General features: G+C 39.8%; 1 protein-coding gene across 4 annotated transcripts in view; it reads right to left on the bottom strand.

Annotated features, from left to right (window-relative positions):
• LOC111853177 (arginine-glutamic acid dipeptide repeats protein-like) overlaps positions 1-18,362 on the bottom strand; it is a 120,920-nt gene extending 102,558 nt beyond the window's left edge. For 3 of the 4 annotated variants that reach the window (XM_072715013.1, XM_072715020.1, XM_072715019.1), the window contains exon 1: positions 18,010-18,300. The gene's annotated coding sequence lies outside the window, so the exon portion shown is untranslated. The other variant, XM_072715014.1, reaches the window with a different exon arrangement.
• Between the last annotated feature and the right edge of the window lie 227 nt (positions 18,363-18,589).

Raw genomic sequence — 18,589 nt, 5'->3', positions numbered from 1 at the left:
CAAGAATTGACTGTTCCTTTGCCTAATACATAATGACAGGTACCACTGTAATGAGACAATCCGTGTCATTCACTTCACCAGTGGTTCTAATGTTATGGCTGATCAGTGTGTATGTGTATTATATATATATATATATATATATATATATATATATATATATATATATATATATATATATATATATATATATATATATTTCTCACTGAGAAATCCAGCACTGCTGAGGCATTCAGTCACCATATTGTTTACCAAGGCAGCTCTAGGCAAACATCCATCCTCAATGTTCACTCCCAAGTTTAAGGAAATGAGGACCAGACTAGCTAATTACTTTCCTTTCACTAATTATTTTCCTTTGACTCCCTCCGCAGCCTTTGCCATTTTCAGTTCATTGTGAAGATCCAACAGTTTCTGTGATTCAATCTAGAGCACTAAAGCCGGTGTCGAGATAGCGCTGCTAATGTGAGCAGCTAACCCTTACCTTACCTTTGGCGAGAATCCCAGCTATGAACACACTGCTGAAGCTTCAAACACTTCACCTGCTGCAGCTGTGCAACTATACTAAATAAGCCACCGTGTCTAGAGATCTGTATGTATCCTCTGTATGAGGAACAAATAATCAATTTACATGAATGATGTCCTGGACATTTTATAAACACCTTAATTCACACACTGCTTTCTGGCTCGCTCCCTCTCCAAGTCTCTCCTTCACTTCACCTAAATACACCCATTTTCTTCCCTTCTGCCCATCTCAAAACCATTTCACTCCCCGCTTCTCTCACAAACGCCTCCATTTCTCTTCGCCTTTCCCTCACTAGCCCCCCGATTTCTTAAACCCACCTATTTCACCTGTCAATTTGGTTACCTCCTCCTCCCATTAGTGTCAAAAGCTCTGAAAATGTCTACGGCACACAGACATTATGCACCACATGTGGACACTTTTGTCTGCTATGACAGCTTTGGTGCAGAAACCAAATATATAGTTCAAGAATAAAGCTCTTCCTTTAATAAACTGCCAGGCAGAGTAAAATTATATAAAGTGTTGTTTTGCTTGCTGAGAACACATTGACTGAGGCAGAATCCTTCAGGCATTAGCCAGGATTATATGCAGCTCACGCAAGCTGAGGAATCAGTATCCTTGCCATTATTAGCAGATGTCAAAGCCAATTACCCCCAGGAACGATGCACATCAGCAAGGCTACACCTTTTCCAAAATCCGTCTAAAGCAAATTACTTTCATTGCTTTTTAAAATATAAAAAAATACAACCACCTGGAAGTAGTTTTACCTTACTCATTGCAACATTACACAGTATATGATAGCCAGGTTTTGACCAAACATGCAGCCACAACGGCCTTCAATGCTTAGTCACTTCCCAAAGGAATAGACAGAAAATGGGCAGCTTTCTGTTCCGAGCCCTCATACCTCACCAGAGAGATCAACTGACCACAACACCCACAGTCAGATCTATATAAATTTAGCTGCGAGGCTTGGTCAGAATGTGTCAATGCTTAGTTACGCTATATGGCGGCCAAAAATATTTGGACATCCCAATTAATTATAGGAATTGGCTAATTAAGCCACACCCACTGCTGTCACATCAACATAATTAAGCACACAGCCAAGCGATCTCCAGAAATATATACAGGCAGCAGACTGGGCGGTAATACTGAAGAGATTAGTGACTTTCAACCTGGCACCAACATGTGATGCCATTTTTCCGCCAAGTCAGTTCGCCACATTTCTGCCCTGCTATAGCTGCCCTGGTCAACCACGAATATTGTAATTGAGAAGTCGAAAGGTCTGAGAGCAAGTTCAGCGGCAGGCCACACAAACCCACAGAAAGGGACCTGACCACCCTGCATCAATTCCCAGCCTGAATGGCTGCAAACCCACCAGCAACTGTGGAGTTCGCCCCCCTGGCGAAGTACAAAGGAATTGCAGAGGGGGTGCAAGAGTGTGTTGGGGGGGGGGGGGGGGGCAACAGAACTACATGAGAGGTATTAAGTACAGGATTTCCAAATAGCAACATTTAGAGATATTAAAAATAATGTGAACACATGATATGCCCATACACCTTAATGGTAAAATTCATTAGAATGTGTAAAACAATCAGGCACAAGACACTGAATAGATTGAGCTAAAACTGGGAAAGTTGCCAGACTAATGCTTGTATACTTGGAGGAACAATGGAGAAAATTCTAGCTGCTAGATTTACTGAAAGAAAATGTAATGGCAAAGCAACACCTAAACAATCAAAGACAGAAAATCCGGTGATGCATATCTAGAATACTTATTGTCAGTGGAGAGGTATGGGGCTTTGTGAGGTTTATCTGTGCATCCTGCCTAAGTTAAACCAACCTAATGAAAATGACACTCAGAGACGAAATAGGGTGTGTGTGTGTGTGTGTGTGTGTGGGGGGGGGGGGGGTTCAAATGTGCTTGGTTTCAAAAGGAGATGCTGGACAAGTCCGTGTTCACATACTTGCATGTGTTTGCTATGTTACATCTGATCTGTGGCTGTCAGCACTTTGACCCAACATTTCTGCCCTTGACATTCTCCATGATACTTGACTGTGTGTAATATTTGTTAATATGTGTCTGCATACTGTTGGAATTAGTGTTCAAACTGATCTAAACAAAATCAAGCACATCTGGAGAGGTGTGAACAAGCATTCGAAAGTATCACACTAGTATCAACACCTCCTTACAAAGTTGACATTCACTATCAGCATCACTTAGTTTCCTACAGATAAAACTAAAGACTTTTTAAATGACTTTCGGTGGGTTTAAGGGCAGCACTGTAACATTCTGATGGGGACAACAGTGAAACCACCAAGGAAATTGGTGTCTTGTTGGATGGGATGTGACCAGACCCAGGACTGCTACACTGTTACACATTCACAAAAGGATGACACAGAGCTGTGTGTGAACAATGTATCAACATCTCACTCTATCCATCCCCAAATCACCTCTACTTGTGTAGATGCATGTGAAGAGGCCAGACAAGCTAGGAACCAACATAATTTTAAGGTAGTATGTAAGTGTCAGACAAACGTTCAGACGTCAGACATTCAGACAGATAATTGTTTATTAATCGTAATCGCGGTAAAATGTTCAATTAATCATGATAATGATTTGAGGTCATATCGCCCAGCCCAAGTACATGTATTAGTGTTATAAATGGTAAAAATGGTAAATGGACTGCATTTATATAGCGCTTTTCTACTCCTACGAGTACTCAAAGCGCTTTTCAATTTATGCCTCACATTCACCCATCCATACACGCATTCATACACCAGTGGTTGGTTATACAATTTGGTAACATCATTTTTGGTTCGGTACACACAATGAAGCAAATACATTTATTGACATGAGCAGGACAAAAATTCACAAGTTGTTCAACAACATACTAAATAACTAATTGTCACTGTGAGTTGGTTACGGCTAATGCTGGTTACCAGTCAGTCATTTTCTGCAGTATGGGAACATTTTGGTTTCCTGAGACAGTACGCCAGCTAACACCAAGACCGTCTATCATCTCGGTTATACCAAACACGCATACAGGTAGCTGAAAACAAGCGACTCTTCGGCTTTGGTAATGCAGACATGGAACAGACGCATTGCCTTTGGATTGCAGCTGTTCCAAATTCTGCTTGTGTTGACACTTTTTAAAATTAAAATTAAAATTAAAATCTCAATACAAATTCCGTTTTCTGCTGTATCAAGATTGCACCAAACCAGGAAGACAGAACTGAGGTTTGTACTCAACCGTGAACTTTGTGCACCGTTACACCCCTAGCAGGTGGCACTCCTTTCAACACGAGGGTGAAAGTTTGTCTTTAGTGAGTAAGTTTAAGTACCATGGGATATTGTTCAGAGACACTAAGAGAGAACATAAGACTAACAGGTTCCCTGGCTACAGTTTTGTGTAGTTTACCAGCTAATCTATGCCCCTTTCCTCACCCAGAGTGATGAACTCTGGATAATGACCAAAAGAAGAAAGGTCTCAATATAAAGGCCAAAATGTAGTTTATCCTAATTGGATACCATGCTCACTCTATATGAGAGGGAGAGATTATCTGAAATCTCAAAGGACACTGAAACAGAGCCTCTAGTCCTTCAGATTGAGAGAAGGTAGTTGGGTCATCTCATAAGGCAGCTGTTCTGGGCACGTCCCATCGGGCTGAGGCCCTGGGGCAAACACAGGGTACGCTTGAGGGATTATATCTCCCCACTATCTTGGGGATCCCCCCAGATGGAGCTATGCAAAAGAAAGTCAGCAGGCTGTCAATGTAACCCTTAGCAGGAGAAGCAGCCCGCAGATGGGTGGATGAAAACACATTTAATTATGCCAGAGAACAACAGATATATAAAAAAAAAAAAACATACCAACATGCCCTACTATACATAAAACAACCCAATTATAACAATTTAGGTAACCACCACACAAAACCTGCCACACAATAGCGGTAAGAATGTTTTTAGCTGCCATTTTGTGTTCCTTTCAACTAACAAGTGTAATATACCATTTTGATAAACTCTTGCCAGCACTCGAAGAAGGCAGACTGCAGGTAGAAGACATATTTAATATCTAACAGCCTCTTGTTAGTAGTACGTCCTTCCTTATTGCAAGAATAACCTTTAGCGTTCTCTACAGGCAGGAACGCCTTTTTCTTTTGTTTTCTAAAACTCATCTTTCAAGTACATAAACTATAGCATTAACCTCAAAAACTATTTCCTGAGAATGGCCAGCAAAATAAAATCCTGGGAGTGGTACAAAGAAATACACGGCTGAGTGTAGACGTCATAAAATCATCCTGACATCTTTGTTCACATCAATGAATTTCAGCTTGAGCAAAATAAAGTGCAACAAAATAATTACACCACCAAGGAAAAGCAGGTGCTTCAAAGAATATATTTCTGCCTCTGAAGTCTTGCCAACAGTCAGAATGTGAAGAGGAAAAAAGACTCATCACGGCTGCCTTTTTAAATCTTGCTACTTATATTTTATATATACACATACTGTGTATACAAACGATAATACATATGCACATATAGAGATCATTTCAAGTCTTTAAAGAAGTGCAATAATCTTTAATTAAACGAGCAATCCAAGCTTCTAAAGGTAGTGTAAATGATTCATGGTTTGATATCCCTCCTGTATAATCAGCACCTCTAGGGAGCACACACACTGCATGCTTCACTGCACGCTTCACTGCACAGCCTGCCTATATTAAAACCTCTTAATTGGTATTGTAGCACAGCCATGGAAACAGGGTAACGGGAAGAAATCGAAACATTATTCACATTTTAAAAAGACAAATTTGTTCATTTGGCCAATTCCAATCATTACAATAAGCAGCATTTTATTTATTAAAAGACGACATCTCCAGAAAAAACACAAAAATCTATTTCCTTACAAATAACCATCGTTCCACTTTCACAAATAATGAATTATCTGAGAAGACGAGACTCTGTACTTACCTCTGGCTGAGGAAAATGGCAGCAGTCATAAACTAGACTATTTAGCTTAAAGATGTATAATTAAGTGATTCACAGTGACCAGTTTTTCCACGATAAATATTTGCCGCAGCAGGCACCCTCGCCCGCATTATTCAGAAGACACACCACGACCAGACTAGGCTGTTTTTAAGACTCATTAACAACCATAGCAAGCTATAATGTTAAACACTAAGATGCAATAGGGGGTAATTTACAATGAGATGCACATTATATACATGTGTATGTTTATTAACACATCAATATCCTTAGAAGGCTTGATGTTACTATTGAAGTACATTTTTTTTTTCTCTGAACAATTACACCACATAGGAAAATAAACCAACAGTCATCAACACCGCACAGGTTCCATTACTATCACAGGTCAAATGGTAAACATGCTTATCTCCCTGCTTCAGGCTGGCCTCAGATCAAATATCCTGTTACAATAAAAGCCTTTTATTGCTGAAGCACCACATCACCCCGCTTCACTAATAGGGCTAATTAAGATTTAAGCTTACTGTAACTGCATGACTGCAGGGATGTCAGCACTGCGCCAGCAGCAGACACTGCAATCCGCACTGCCCACGGCTAGAGACTAATAAAGCCACCCAGCGGGGCCCTTTTCAGGCCCTCGACCTGCACTCAAAAGTGAGCGAAGGGAAGAACAAGAAGATCTGCTGGCTGTGTTCGCTCTGAGGGATTCAGAGCCCACTAGGAGGTCAGGGCTCCATCCTAGCACCAAGAAGCCTGCCTTAGTACAGAGCACCTGCAATTTGTTGAAAACAATGAGCCCTGCACCTGCACTCATCTCTGACCAGCCTCTTATCCCCTTCACATTTGCGAATGTAATCTACCTTATAGTCAGCAGAGCAAACACACGTTACTGGGCAAACAGCACGCTAAAAGCATGTTTTACATATGGGTTCTGCAAGCCTTGTAGCTTAGAGCCAACATCATCCCAGGCTCATTAACACTGCAACTGCACAGTCAACTCACCAGTGAAAGCAGATTGCAGGGGCTTGTTTTGTAAAAACACTTGTTAAAAATTTAACTAATAGGCAGTATGCACAGATATAGGATTTGCACTCTATGAAGAGATACTCCGTATATTTTCTATTATTTTCCTGTGGTTAGTTTCAAGTCTCTTTACCTAAACAAAATTAATAAACTTTTATAGTCATCAGGAGCTTCAATATCCATAAAACCAGTTTTCAGCTTGTTTCAAACAAGTTAAACTCCATTCCTCACCAGAATCTGCGTGCACTACTACGCTAGCAGGAAGACAACGCAGGTGGCATAATGACGAAAGCAAAGCGAGGCAAGGCAGGGACACAGACCTGGCCGGGACACAGACCTGGCCGGGACACAGACCTGGCCGAAGCAAACAACTCGCAAGCCCATGTCACCAAGCATCCTCCTAAAAACCAAGTCACTCAACAAAATGGCAGGCTGTTTAGCAGTGATTGTCAGTTACAGATTTAATAATTTCAAAACGTCGTGGGGAGACTAAAACCTTTTAAAAGCAGTGGTTCATGTGTGCCACCTCAAAAAGTATTGTTCTCTCCGCATACCATCATTGACATTATGCTTTCCTGTTAAGAACAATGTCCTGGGTAAGTGTTTGTTATTTTCACTGCACAGGGGTTATCGTTTGACATTTTCTCTCTCTAAGCCAGTGTGTTTCAAGCCAGGATGCTGCAGAGTGCTGCTGCTGGCAATTCTGTCAGGCTCTTGTATTTAGTTTTTAGATGGTCAGGCATAATTAGAGTGCCGGTAACTAGTGTGTATGTGCCCATTTTACCAGAAGACTGTGTGCTCACTCTTCACTCATATTCATCCATGTCAACTCCTTTTGATAGTTCAGTAGAACAAAGATTGAAGTCTGCTATTCTTTGGTTTTTGTTAACTCCGTATTTCTACACTGCAGACATTTTCTGCCATTTATTTTGCAAGATATCGCTGATGTGTCATTTTGTGATATATCATTATGCATTTTGGTTACAGGCATTGGCATTCTGTCAGAAGGACAAGTACATTAGCACAGTGTCAGACCCAATACAGATACTAGTATGCATCCCCAGCCTACAGGAGCTACAGCAGAACTCCAAGACTACACACAAACTAGAATTTAGAATAACTATTTCATTTTCCTACATAAACTACTGTATAGGGATGAAACGGTCACTGGTTTCACAGTAAACCATGGTAAAATTTCCGAAGGTTAGCACTACAGTTTGCGGATAAGACTGGCCACCCCTGGTCTACGAGGACTAAAGTCTAAAATGTGATTGCATTGTTTTTTTATAAGAGTGCTGAAGGACTCTTGACTGGCTACCCTGTCTGCAGAACATGCAGAAACACTGCTGCCCAAGGTGCCAACACTTCAAATCCTATGGCCACCACCCAACTACTTTATAGCGAATGAAAGGTAAGTTAACGTAGGTCAACGCATGATGTTGACACTTCAGAATGAAGGAACATATCATGGTTTATCCAACTTGCTAGTAGCTTGTCAATAATGCAAACTGAAGCTCTGTGTTACTTGCTCTTGTAAAAACACAACACATTGTCAGTGATGTAACCTATTTTTTTGCATCAGCATTATAGCTGAATGCCCATTTGCTATTAATGATAAGTTGGGTATGTTTATATTTGCATATTCTTGAAACAGAACACTGTTTAGACCAGTTAATTTCCTTCTGTGTGGAGTTTCCAGCATAACTACGATGCAACAGCATTATTTGTATTGTGTGAAGTTCAGTAAATAGTTGAACTCTTACAAAGTCTTGAGTCAATTAGCCTACTTTGCTGTCAGAGGGAAGCGAACATTGGGGAAAACTGCCATTTCACTTGCCCTCTTTAGCATTATACCGATATTCTGACATGACCTACAAATTAACCTATATTATACCAAGACACTTAAAAAACAACATGCACAAGCAGACTCGACTCTTCTCTTTGCACTTGATTTACACTGAATAACACATCCTTAGCACCCCGACTCAGAAACTGTCTTCCTTACAAGCTCATTTAATCCACTGGAGACACCTTTTTATGCATTTAGCAACCATACCAGTAACACATCATCTATAACAATAATAATGGCTTTGACCCCTGCCTTCTTCCACAGTCAAACTAGTTGCGAAAGTGTTCCAATAGGAAAAACTTTATAGTCCTCTGTATTTATGTCAGCCTTTGGGTTCGCTGCAATTACGATCACTGTCCTCTTATGACTCATTTGTTTTATGTAAGATTTTGCATGTGGTTATTGTATATACTCAAATGCAACACAGAAGACAGATTGTGTGCATGCGTGTGCGTGAGAGACAGAGCAAAAGAGAGGGGGGTAATAATAATAATAATAATAATAATAATAATAATAATAATAATAATAAATACATTTGCTATTCCATAGTTAGAGTGGGCAGGTATCTGGGAGACGCAGTAATGCAACTATTCCCTTGTCCTCATCTACAGTCACACAGACACCCAGCATGCATTTAAAAGACAGGCTGCTTATGCACCCACGTGAAAAAAATGCTCAAGATCTCACTGAAGCCATTTCGTATTACATCACAAAGGACATGATGCCGTTTCAAATCATGGAGAGGTCTAGCTTTCTAAGGCTGATGAAGGTTGCCATCACATTCTTTTCCAAGACTGAAATCCCAAACCAGCACAACCAGGTGAAAGCTGATGCAAGAAAAAAAGTCTGCCTCAATAAGCTATTGGTCATGTTATTATTTTAATGTTTATGCGAACAAAACGTGCAGAGTGCTGCTAATTTTATTTGCAGTTTTCAACTTGATTAAATGATTTCAGTTTGTGCATTAGTACTTTGTAAACATTTTTCAGCACATTTTAACAAAGAAATTAGTTAATGTATCAAATGTAAATTAATTTTATTTTGCAATTAAAAGGGTAATCTTACTATTTGAACTACAGCGCTGACTGTTTCACAGGAGTCGTTTTCAACAACATTTAAATTACGCTTCCCCTTTGGAACTGGCTTTCATACAACTCATAGAAGGTGGGAGTTTACAAGAGCTTCATGCATAACTTCTTCTGATACCTGCCAACGTTCACTGGGCAGTTAGATGTGCAGTAAGATATTTCAGACCCACCTGGAGACCAGGCTTCTTTGAATGGTGATTGGAAAATGTCTCAACAAGACAGGATGAACTACCATTAATGCTCACAACCGATAAGTTTCACATGCTGTCGGTGGTGTTGGCTAACAGTATTCATTCAGTCACGTGCTGGGGGGCAAAAGCATTTCACTGCAACCCAGAGTGACAGTTCATTGTTTTGTATGTAATCTTTCACCACTGGCATTTGTGAATATTGTAAATAAAGTCATTGTAATTGAGTTGAATTTGACTGATTGTTTAATTTTCAAGTCAAGCGATTCTTTAGTAGCCTAGTGCGGCAGTTAGCTTGCTAAGCTGCGTGTTCATGCTGAGCCAGTAGCTTTGAAACAAAGTGGAAGACACTGCAGCTAATGTGTTTCACTTCATTCTAAAGAAGCCTTTTGATGGAGAGCAGAATTAACATACAAGTAGCTGACTGTCTCCAATAAGAAAAAGATCTTTTGCAGTTATGCTGCCAACTGTCGACACTGTGCTTCCCTCATTTTAAAAATCATCATCTGCCACCAATGACTATATCAACCTAGGTCACAGTACATCACCATAAAACTGGATCCTAGACAACAGACTGTGAGGTTAGGTGTCCATACTTTTCCCACTACAATCCTGAACACTGGGGTACCAGAAGACTGTGTGCTCACTCTTTACTCATATTCATCCATAATGTCAACACCATTGTGAAATTTGCAGACACCACCAGTGTAAGCTTGAGTTCTGACAACGATGAGGCAGCCTACAGGGAAGAGGTACAGAAGCCAATAAGGTGGTATACCACCACCACCACCACCACCAACAACAACCTGAGCAGTAACACAAGGCAAACAAGAGAGCGCTTTGCGGATTTCAGAATATGGAGATGCACTGCACATTCAGCCCACATACATTAGTGTGGTGGCACAGATGCAGGTTCCTCGGAATCCATGCCTCTCAGGACCGTTCATGGAGTCTCAATATTACCTCACTAGTGAAAAGGGTATAACAGCGCCTGTACTTCACTTCAATCCAATCGATTTGTATATAGCGCCTTTCACAACCCAACCACCCCAAGGCACTTACAGTACCAAGAGTGGCCAACAATGCAATACGTTTACATAAAAGTGAAACTACAGGAAAAACAGAAGCAAGGGAAAAATGCTACAAGACCATGAAGGACAGGAACCCGAAACTGCACAGTACAGAGAGAAAAAATAAGACGACCTTTGGGGGTCCAAGGGCAACTGGCTGCTGAAGCCCCAGGGCAAGCTGCACATCATTAATGTAATGCCTTTATAAATGTAAGGTGCAAACGGGTCAAAGTCCATCTGTGAGCCAGACATATTTTAGCTTACCTAAGCATCCATGCTTCCGGATGGCTGAGAACAAAGGTGTATAAGAATGCATTTCAGAGCTCAACATGGATGAATGACCTGTGTGATGTTAAGACAGAAACTACATCCCCAAAGCTGAAACAAAGTTCACTGTATCACTCGGCGTCAATTGGCTTTTTTCATTGAGGCTTGTTCTTTTTTCAGAGATGAGTCTTTCCTTTCATGACATGAGCTAAAAGCTAAATCTTCCATAGCCAATTATCCAGTACAGGGCCGCAGGGAGCTAGAAGTCTTTCCAGGGAGCACACGGCAACACACACACGGCAACACACACACGGCAACACACACACACACACACACACACGGCAAAACACACGCGGCAACACACACACACACACGGCAACACACGGCAACACACACACGGCAACACACACACGGCAACACACACACGGCAACACACACACACACGGCAACACACACACGGCAACACACACACGGCAACACACACACACACACACACACACACACGGCAACACACACACACACGGCAACACACACACGGCAACACACACACACACACACACGGCAACACACACACGGCAACACACACACGGCAACACACACACACACGGCAACACACACACACGGCAACACACACACACACACACACGGCAACACACACACACGGCAACACACACACACGGCAACACACACACACACACACACGGCAACACACACACACACACACGGCAACACACACACACACGGCAACACACACACACGGCAACACACACACACACGGCAACACACACACACGGCAACACACACACACGGCAACACACACACACGGCAACACACACACACACACACCTGGAAATTTAGAGATATCAATTCACCCAACCAGATTTTTTTGCAAAAAAGAATAAAAAATACTCTGCACAGTCATCATACATAAATAGTCAGAGCAGAAATGTAACCTCTAACCCTATAGATGTGAGGCCACAGTGTTACCCATTGAGCTACCATGTTAACTAGAAACATGAAACCAAAATTATCGACAATTTAGCTGGAACTAGTAATTTCAACATAGTATCAAAACAGTTTTATTACCTCAGGTAAATGGGACCAAAGAGAGATTTAACTGACACTGAAAAGTAAAAAATTGCAAAATGCCTTTCAGATGGACACAACACTTCACAATTGTGAAAATATTGAGGCATGACTACCAGACAAACATTTTGTTGTGAAAAGTGCAGAAGTAAAAGGTGTCAAGTGTTCAGAGACACAGCCAAGGCAAAGTGGGCTAAAACACAACCACCACTGAATAAGATGTACAAGTGGAAACGTCAAGGCTGGGCTAAGAAATACCTGAAGACAGATTTTTCAAAGGTTTTATGGACAGATGAAATGAAAGTGACACTTCATTGGATGAGCTCATGGCTGAATCACTGATGGACACAGGGCACCAGATCAAGTCAGGTGGCAGCATCGTGGAGGAGAGAAACTGCTATGCAGTGCCATCATTAAGGGATGAACTAGTTTCTGGAAGATACTTTCTTCAAGCAGTGGTACGGGAAGAAGTCAACAACATTCAAGAAGGCCATGGTCTTTATGCAGGACAATTACCCATCACATGCATCCAGGTACTCTAGTGCTTAGCTAGCCAACAAAAACCTCAAATATGACCGAATAATGGCCTGGTCCCTTCCACGCCTGACGTAAATCCTATTGAAAACTTGTAAGCCCTTCTGAAATGTGAGATTTACTGTGAGGGAAGACAATGCACATGCTGTTCAAAGAGGGTACGTGTGGGGTCACTGCTTCATTGCTCCATGAATGGATGGCTCAAGGCAGTTGTTGAAAGAGTCCATGAATATTTTCGAAAGGGCAAAAATGTTCAACAATAAAATTAATGCTGAACAATACAATTTGCCTAATAGTTGTGGACACAGTGCATATGGTAACAGATGACAGAGAAATTGTTTAATATTTTTGGTGGAAAACATCCAAGCAGCATTTTCACTCAAGTTCAAGGGGCCTGCTGACAACCATTATCTCACTAAATTACAGGATTTAAATAGCTTGGCAATATAATTAGTTTACAAGTTAGGGTTACAGCTGCAGTTATAACAAGCTGGGGATGTTCTTCTGCGATCGGTTTTGATATTTTGCAACAAACATAGATGGAAAGAGATATATATTAACCATGCAATCACAATGGTAAATTGATGCATTTGCAATTCTAAATATGCCACATTACATACTCTTAACCGTTTCGGTATTGTCCCTGCTGTCAAATAACAGTATGGGTTCTCTTACCAATTCAACTTAACTGCTTAGGAAAAATGCTTTAAATTTTGCTCATTATATGAATGTAATTAGCATTCATCAATTGTACTCATTAATACTGCCACATTAGGTTAAACAATGGAAAAATCATTACAGTACTCCTGCAAACAAGAACAATTAATACCAACAATCAGTGAAAAGACCAGAAAATTGAGCATTAAAGGGGCCCTATTATGCTCATTTTCACTGTTCATAATTCTTTTTTTTGGGTTCTACTAGAAAAGATTTACATGGTTCAATGTTCCAAAAACACTATTTTTTTCTCATACTGTATATCCTTATTCACTCCACCTATAACACACTGTTAGTACTTTAGGGCCTACCCCCAATTGAGCCCAATGTGCTCTGACTGGTCAGCTTGCCAAACTGGTCAACTTGCTCTACATGTTCCGCCCCTGTCTTACAGTCTGCTGAAAGCTTGCAAGTAGGCAGCCAATAAGGATTGTGTTACAAGGTGACCTCACCATGTCACAGAAGCAAGGGCTGGAATCCCGGCGAGGCGTTCCAGGTAGATTAGAGAATAGTGGTTTCTATGGCGAGTGTTACTCCCTTTACTTTGGGTCTTAAGATTTTGCAGACTGTTAACATGCACATAGAGCTGTAAAACTAAATACCGAAAAGGAAAAACCAGAAAAGCATAATAGAGCCCCTTTAATAAACACCCTATAGTTCAAAGCTTTGCAGTTATGTGGAGTGGCATTGTTAAAATTGTCCACAGGCCGTACACATGTATGCCTCTCATATATCCACAGTAACACATTCGCAATGCCCCACCATCAATGCACATTGATCATAATCAACCCCATTCACACTTCCATCTGTATTACAAAAGCAAAGGTCTTTAGGTATAGCATTTCTTCTCTCCAACAAGCACAAACCTCAACAGCTAAAAACAATCCATAAACATATCAAAAGGAAAAGGTGGAACAATAACTGGTCCAAAAGTATCAACACCCTGCATCCTTATAACGCTGAAAATAATGGACAAACCATAAATACATCACTCAGACACTTAAGAACACTATAACAGAAGAAACGCCGAGCTGAGAGTAAAGCTTTTTCAAAAAACATTGTCTTTACCTACCTGATGAATTTCCACTCCATTACCAATCTTTATGGCACACAAACAGCAGCTCCAAACAAAACGCAGTAGGCAAGCAAACAGAACAACAGTGAACATATTTGTAGTCAAATGCCATAAAAGGGGATTATGAAAAGATCATCCAGAAACCTAAACATTAACATCTCCAAGCAACTGCAGAAGTCTGGATATAAAACGCTGGATGCGACGGCACTTGTGTCAGACAACGTCTTCCCTCCATTTGCATGAAGCAATCTCTATTCCTAACAGCACTACTATAACAGCATGAGTATGTTTAATTTATTGGGGATAAAAATCTCAAAAGAAAAAACTGTGTGCGAAAACATCTCTTCATAAATAGTGTAGCAACACAGTGACATCAAGAGAACACAAAATGATCTTGCCAATAATTTCCACAATACAATCATATGGTACTATAAAATCACTGCACCTGCTGTTCTCTACTTTAATAAAAAAAAAAAGAAAATCCTCATCATGATAACATCACAAGTTGCACTAAGTAAATGGTTTTTTTTTTTTATATCAAAGTAATCTTTGTCGTCTTTTGCAAGACTCTGGTATCTTGAAATGTACACACAGTCTTTCAAACAATAACTGTTTTGATTTTAAGGGAGTAAATCTACAAGATTACTAGCCCTTTGTGTTCTCAGTCAAGTGTTGACAAACTTAATGTAAGTGTAGCACTTGAATCAATAGCACACTCATTAAAATACCTCTTCATCTTAATTAAAAACCACTGAAAGTGACAAAGTCCTGAGAAGAAAAATACCTAACACACCCAATTTAATAAATAGTGCTAGACAGTATATAAAGATTTACAGTCCAATACAAGCGAAAATGTACATAATTAAAACTCACACGTAAAACTATCGCTATGTAATGTCTTCAAACATGACTTCACATGTAAAAAGTGATGACAGTAATTTTATTCATGTCCCCATTAAGGACATGTTAATGACCTTGCACAAATAAATATGGTCATTAATACTAAACGTTATATAAATCAAATTTGCTTCCTTTGTCATCATTACAAGTTGGTTCATATTATCAAAAGCCTGTCTAGTATGCAAGAACACATCACCAACTTTTCACAAAAAAGCACTTAATGTATGAATGTGACTTATAAGATCAACAAACAAATTTTCCAAAAATGCATTAACTAAATTATACATAATCACCAAACTGTGTGAAAAAACTGGAAACACACACAGTGCAGGTTTGTCAGCAGGTTTTCGCCAGATACATAAAGATACCCAGCGTAGGTGAAATGGTGTCTTCGTGCTCACTAACATGGACTGGTCACAATGATAAAGATACCCAGGGTAGGTGAAATGGTGTCTGCGCGCACACTAACATGGACTGGTCACAATCATAAAGATACCTAGTGTAGGTGAAAAGGTGTCTGCATGCGCACTAATATGAACTGGTCACAGTCATAAAGATACCCAGTGTAGGTGAAATGGTTTCTGCGTGCACACTAACATGGACTGGTCACAGTCATAAAGATACCCAGTGTAGGTGAAAAGGTGTCAGCGTGCGCACTAACATGGACTGGTCACAATGTACCGTCTCACTTTCTATACTTCCTGGGAGAGTCTCCAGGCTTATAGTGACTGATCCGAATAAGCCGTTCCTGAGAAGACTATCAAATGTTTCCTTATTTTAGGTGAAAGGATTGCCAAGTGTATAACATGGAGGACATAACTAAACTGATCTCGTGAACTGATACTGGCATTTCATAATTTTTAGGATTTAATTTCCCCCAGTAAATGAATGTTCCAGTTGTCATCTTGTGGATCAATTATACAAATCTGACAACATGCAATGGCAAGGTTAATAATATAGGTGCCCAAAAATATGAACTGTTAAATTTTGCAAAAAAAAAAAAAAAAAACATTAATTAGCAATTTAATGCCAAATACAAATGTTAAAATCATTGTTATAAATGGATGCCCAACTCAACAATGCGCTTTCCTGAAATACCTGGTCTAAAGAGCATTGGCATTCCACCCTCCCAACTGGCATCTACCATTGGTTTTGATTTAATTCTGTTAATCCCGTCTACATATATCATAATTGCACTTTATATTGTGTGTGTGTGTGTGTGTGTGTATATATATATATATATGTATGTATATTTATCATTTCTGCATTAGATTTGTGTGGCTCTTGCATGGTTGCACGTAACCGGACCTGTTGCAAAGAAATTCACACCTAGGGACCAAAAACGAATAACCACCGATCATTTGTCCAGGATTCCCCCACCCCCACCCAAATTAACAAAGAAGCATGCACATTCTCCTTAGCTAGAATACTCGATAAAACAAAAAATGAATCATTTTAGATCTTGGGGAAAAAACTATGTACACGATCAGAAAGTTGGATAAAATCATGTTTAGAAATGAATGCCAACTGCAACAATTGCTAAGAAGCAAACAGAGAAACCTAAAATGTGACACCTCTACCTCATTAACCCAGCCAATCTTCATAACATTACTTTTGACATTGTGTCCAACTAAATATACTTTGCACATAGTAGCCTTGGACTACAATCGAGGCCTTGGAACATCTCCACCTAAGCTGCATAAATACAGACATGACATACTTCATACCTTCTCGAAAGATCAAATTATCAGAAGTCATTCTTCAAAATAAACAATGCAGATCTCCAAGTGACAAACACAAAAGCTCTAATATTAAGAATCCATTCAATATGTTAGACACACCAATGTACACCATGTACCTTTCTAAAACCCAGACGACGAGATTGCTGGTTCATTCTTATTGTTTATTGTTCAGAATCATCAGGGCTTTCATTTTAAAAGTACAAATGTCCCACATTTAACCATGTCTAACCTCCTGCAAGTTGTTATAATCAATGCATCTAAAGGGAACAGTGAACATGTAATCATGAGAAAAATGAGTAAAAAATAAAAAATAAAAACTCGGCTATTAAACATCAACCTGTGACTTCAAAACCAGATTTGACGTCATATTAGTTGTTACTTAATATTCTAACAGAACAAAAGCACAACTTTTGCAAGACGAACACTGATAACATTTCATTTGCAAATCAAATGTTCTCAAACACCTTTTAATGAAATCTCACAAGTAATGTGCATGACTTCTCATTTGAAGTAGCCACTTAGTTTATCCTCTAGTTTATGAAGTGCTTCTTATTAACTAATATTATCTTTCAGTTTTTAAATCCATAGTTAAGGACAAAGTTTTTAACCAACTTCCGATATTGGATGTTCAGTCTCACATATTTTAGGAGTTTGTGTTGGCTAGGCAGGTAGCCTGTGAGTGATAAACAATAGTCTGAAATAATTTAAGTCATAGTTAACAAGCTGGCTAATGTTTGCATATTTTATGATTAAAAATAGCAGTCACGTAGAGGTGCCGATAGAACATGGCTACCTTTATTTTTGCCCCTCTTCTAGGTTATCGGCGTTATTATTATTATAAACACTCGTGCTTGAAAGCTAAGTAGCTATGGAGTAAAACGAGATATGCACAACTTACAACACAATTGCCATATGTTAGTATTTAGTTATAAAAACACGTCTACTACCGAAATATACTTCTAATTTAAGACTTACCTTTTCTGTTGTGTTACCACATCTGTGTTTTTGATATAAATCTGCAACAAAGCAGAGCCAGAGAGCACAAAAAGGCAGGGAAGTAGCTAGCTAGCTAACACAGTAGCCGAGACTATGCTGAGCTAGCTAGCTAGTTAAAGGGAGGGGGATGTGTGCCACTTTGTTTTTCTTTTAATAAATGTTAGCGACCACTCATGAAATCGTATTTTACTTATATGTAACGATATGTGTAGAGATAGACGTTAGCTATCCGCAAATATCAATGTCATCAATGTCGGTATTTTTTCGTTCTCTCACCTTAATCTTTAGGCACCTCCTCTTAGAGACGAATGGTGAAAAATATAAAGTTCCACCCACTTTCCAGTATGCTGGGCTCCAATTGGCCGCTCATGTGGCATAGGGTTGGATTGTCAACCAATGAGGTCAAGAGGTCGTGATTTAAAAACAGGAGTGAGCTGACTGAATGATTTTAAGTGGCAGCGGCTTTTACTCAGTTATGCCAGCTCCGTATTTTTTTAATCGAAACCTATTGACACAAATATTTATAATGTGTGTGGACTTGAAGTGTTCTCTGTGTGTT

This window comes from Paramormyrops kingsleyae, chromosome 8 (genome assembly GCF_048594095.1).
Source record: "Paramormyrops kingsleyae isolate MSU_618 chromosome 8, PKINGS_0.4, whole genome shotgun sequence".
NCBI lineage: Eukaryota > Metazoa > Chordata > Actinopteri > Osteoglossiformes > Mormyridae > Paramormyrops > Paramormyrops kingsleyae.
This window is presented reverse-complemented; position numbering and strand designations above follow the sequence as displayed.